We start from the raw sequence: 4,558 nt of genomic DNA, 5'->3' as shown, positions 1-4,558 counted from the left end.
TGCTGGTTTCTGGAGGTGGATATGTCAAAGTTAAAGCCTCCTCCAGAGAGCTTCATCTTTCCAGGGGTGGTTTCCTTTGGCAAGAAGTCGATTGGTTTACATGGGCGACTTTGGTGCCTGTGAGCAGAAAGCCTAAGAAACTTGCACTATGTGCTGCTTTTTGTTGCTTTTAGTTTAGTTTTATTTTTTGATGATGGGAACTTGAGGATCCAGTGCCCTTGTCCTTAATGACAGGAATCCCTCCTCTTTGTTTAGTAGGTTAAAATATAAGAAAGTCTTTGCTTTAAGTAACACAGATAACACGTTTTTAGATTACCTATTTATTCTAGAACTACAAAATTTAATTCAAGAAAATATAGGTCCTATGAAAGACTTAAAATTTTATAAGACTAAAATCCAGATTTTCCAGATAAATTGTACTTTAGGCAAAACCCTCCCAATGCTTCTAAAATAATACTAAAAGGGGCATCTGATTATACAAGAACAATTTAAAAATTAAATATTTATTTGAATAACAAGTTTAAGTTCAAGCTGCAATGTTTGCAATGCAGATTTTTAACACAGATCACAAAAAGCATGCACTAAAAATTACTGGCGCACAAAGGACAAAATAATGCTAAGAATTAGGCTAAATAGTTGCTGATTTTAAGCAAATAAAAGGCTGAAATCACTCACTCTACAAAATACAAAATGTATTAAACACTACCATCCACAGAACAGTCTTTATTATTGATTATATTTAAAATTATTTGCATAGCTAATTATAAACTGAATTGTAAATGAGTATTATATATGAACCTCCTTTCAGAGGGCAATTCCTTGTTGCAGTATAGGACATCTAATTACATGGCAAAATGTATCCGTTTTTGCTATCAATAAAGAAAATAGTTAATGTTATTACTGTAAATATCAAGAAGGCTACAAAAAAGAATTAAGATTTATTTTTCTTCTTCAAAATGTTTTCCATGCAGTGAAGCACTTTTCATGTTGAACTGGATGCACTATTGGAGAATGTCCTGGGTCTGAGATGCTCTTGAATACAAGACTAGGCTTTCAAAATCAAAGACTGGAGGGAATCATGCAACCCTCTTACCACTGGGATAACATCATGTACCACTTACCAATGCTGTCTCTCCAGAAAACCATTCAAAACACTTTAAAAAAAATCAGACTTATATGATAAATATACATAAAATGAAAAGACACCAACTGCTATTTAACACTACTATTGGTAATGTCTGTGCTATGTAAAAGCACCTTTAAAAAGTGCCTATGTGGCAAGAGATACATATCTAAACATTCAAAATGAATCGATAGTATTGGATAATAATATAATTCTCAACTAGGAACCTGCCTCAAGATTAGGTGCATCTCTGCCCGGCCGCCCCACCTGGGAAGTGAGGAGCGCCTCTGCCCGGCCGCCCCGTCTGGGAAGTGAGGAGCGCCTCTGCCCGGCCACTCATCGTCTGGGAAGTGAGGAGCACCTCTGCCCGGCCGCCCCGTCCGGGAAGTGAGGAGCGCCTCTGCCCGGCCGCCCATCATCTGGGAAGTGAGGAGCACCTCTGCCCGGCCGCCCCGTCTGGGAAGTGAGGAGTGCCTCTGCCCAGCCGCCGTATCTGGGAAGTGAGGAGCGCCTCTGCCCGGCTGCCCCGTCTGGGAAGAAGTGAGGAGCGCCTCTGCCCGGCCGCCCCGTCTGGGAAGTGAGGAGCACGTCTGCCCGGCCGCCCATCGTCTGCGAAATGAGGAGCGCCTCTGCCCAGCCGCCCCATCTGGGAAGTGAGGAGCGCCTCTGCCCGGCCGCCCCGTCTGGGAAGAAGTGAGGAGCACCTCTGCCCGGCTGCCCCGTCTGGGAAGTGAGGAGCGCCTCTGCCCAGCCGCCCCATCTGGGAAGTGAGGAGCGCCTCTGCCCGGCCGCCCCGTCTGAGAAGAAGTGAGGAGCTCCTCTGCCCGGCCGCCCTGTCTGGGAAGAAGTGAGGAGCGCCTCTGCCTGACCACCCATCATCTGGGAAGTGAGGAGCGCCTCCGCCCGACCGCCCCGTCTGGGAGGTCTACCACAGAGGTCAGAAGCAATGTGAGGGCTGGACGTGGTGGCTCACACCTGTAGTCCCAGCACTCTGGGAGGCCGAGGCGGTTTGATCACTTCAGGCTAGGAGTTCGAGACCAGCCTGGCCAACATGGCGAAAAATACGAAAAATACAACAAACAAACCAACCAACCAACCCAGCGACAACAAAACAGGTCTACCCTGGAGTCATACTCTAATTTTTTCTATTTTCCTCCCTTTCGGATCCTTTATCTCACTTTCTTTTTCTTCCTCTTCCTTCTCCTTCTTCTTTGTCAAATAGAGGATTGAGTTATTATCATTGATGCATACAAAGTCCCTCTCTGATTTATTTTCTTTAATTCCCACTCTCCATGCCTATTCCCCATCTTCCCATGTGCAACCTTCCTAATATGTTTGATACGCATCTTTTTGTTTGTATGTATTTTTAGAAAATGTTTATTGTTTTGTGTGCAAAAAAAAATTAATTAAAAAAATAAAATAAAAGTTAAAATCATGCTAAAAAAAAGATTAGGTGCATCTTCAGTTAATGTAACTGGAAAAAAGACAATGTATTTTATTTTATTAATTGTATCCACTTACAAGTCGACCTAAGGTCATCCAATGTGTAGACACAATGAGATTTTGTTGTTTATAGTCGTTAACTGAAGTAATGATAAAGGAAACAAATGTATTTAAAAACAAAACCAAATAGCTATTTCTGTCTAGGTTAAGAGATGGCCCCCAGGTGTGGGATTCACATTTTGAATTGTCAGTTGACCCACGGTTTGTCTATGATTCTGGCTGTGTGTTTGCCCTTCTCTTCAATCCCAATAATTTCATACTTGGTGGCCTTCACCACAGTTAGGGGACTTCATCTCTACATGGACTCGACCTGCTTGCTCATGTGGTAACGAGATCAGAAGGCCTCCTGATGCCTCTTGGCAGGTCCTGTACATGAGGCAGAACATGTTTCTGCAGGCTTTGCTCACCAAAGCCATCTTGACCAGCACTGGGATATTGTGGATCACAAACGACACCTTGTTCCTCTGCTACTTGACCAGGCTCTGCTCCAGTCCCCAAATCCCAAAGCCCGTGATGTCGGTGCCTGCGTGGGAATTGAACGTGTGCATGAGTCCTGCAGGTGTCCTGTTGAGCCTCCTCATGTTCATCATCACCTCCTGGTAGGCCAATTCTACATGTCCTTGGGTGACCACTAATTTAATTTTATTCTGTTTTCCAGTAATATCCAGCCACTGGTGCACAACCACTGCCACATGTGTCCCCAGGGGTTTTGTCAACACCAGCACATCCCCTGGCACTGCATTGTCTGGCATGATAAATTCACTGGGCTGGCAGACATTGGCAGCAACTCCTCCCAGAACAATCCAGGGGTTTAATACTGTTTGGCCACCCCTTACAGAGGTTCCTGCTTCCTCAGCTGTGTCTTTAAAACCCTGGATAATCAGAGGCATCAGTTTATCCCTTTCCCTATCAGTCATTTTATTACTGACTCCAAGGAGCATCAGCATATTGTCACATTCTGTGACCCCCATTGCATATAGGTCACTGAAGACATTGGAACATGCCATCCTGCCCATCATGTAAGGGTCGTCTATGATCAGTAAATGTAATCCATGGTTTGAACCAAGGAAAGCTCATCGTGCCTCAAAGGAATGACACAAGTATCAATTCTAATGCCAAGCCTTGGCATTAATGGCTACCAGAAACTGCTCATCTTCTTGGAAGTGGTTCTCCTATAAAGATTCCAGCAATTTTTGCAGGACATTTTGGGGCACTTTGCAGCCTGTGCCCTTCAGTTCAGTGAATCTGGTTAGCTGAAAGCTCTTGTCAATTAGTAACTTTCCGGATTAAAGGAATCCCATATAGACATGGTTCTTGGGTTCACTCTTCTCACAGCTCAGCCCCTCCCTTCCTTCACTGAGTCGGCTGGGTTGTTTAGGGATCCACTCGAGGAGAGGTGGCATCTGTTACATGATGCAAAAGAAGTATTGATTTCAAAAATTGCGACTTGCATTGGCAGCAGCCTTTGGCACCTGGGCCACCTCATTTTTTCCCTGGCCCCGCTGCAAGGGATAGAATGTTTCCACCACCTGCTGGGCTGGACCGCAAGGCATTCTGTGGGGAGCTGCACCTGCTCCCCAACATGTCTTATAAGTATATAAACTCCCTAGGAATCCACTGAAAAAACTATGAGAAGTAATACGTGTGTTCAGAAAAGCTACAGAAAATAAGGTAAATATTAAAACTCAGTTAATTGTATTTCCATATGCTAGCAATGAAAAGTTCAAAAATGAAATTAGGAAAAATCAATTTACAATAGTATCAAAGTAATAACATATGTAGGAATAAATTAGTAAAATAAGTGTAAGACTTATACATGGAAAACTACAAAACGTTATTAAAAGACATTAATGACCTGTCAAAATCCATAGCATATATAACATATTGGCTCATCAATTGTAACAAGGTAGCACACTAATTCAAGATGTTAAT

General features: G+C 43.4%; 1 pseudogene; it reads right to left on the bottom strand.

Annotated features, from left to right (window-relative positions):
• Positions 1-2,766: 2,766 nt before the first annotated feature.
• On the bottom strand, positions 2,767-3,935 carry LOC129475321 (selenide, water dikinase 1-like; annotated as a pseudogene).
• Positions 3,936-4,558: the final 623 nt, after the last annotated feature.

Source organism: Symphalangus syndactylus, chromosome X (genome assembly GCF_028878055.3).
Source record: "Symphalangus syndactylus isolate Jambi chromosome X, NHGRI_mSymSyn1-v2.1_pri, whole genome shotgun sequence".
NCBI classification, from domain to species: domain Eukaryota; kingdom Metazoa; phylum Chordata; class Mammalia; order Primates; family Hylobatidae; genus Symphalangus; species Symphalangus syndactylus.
This window is presented reverse-complemented; position numbering and strand designations above follow the sequence as displayed.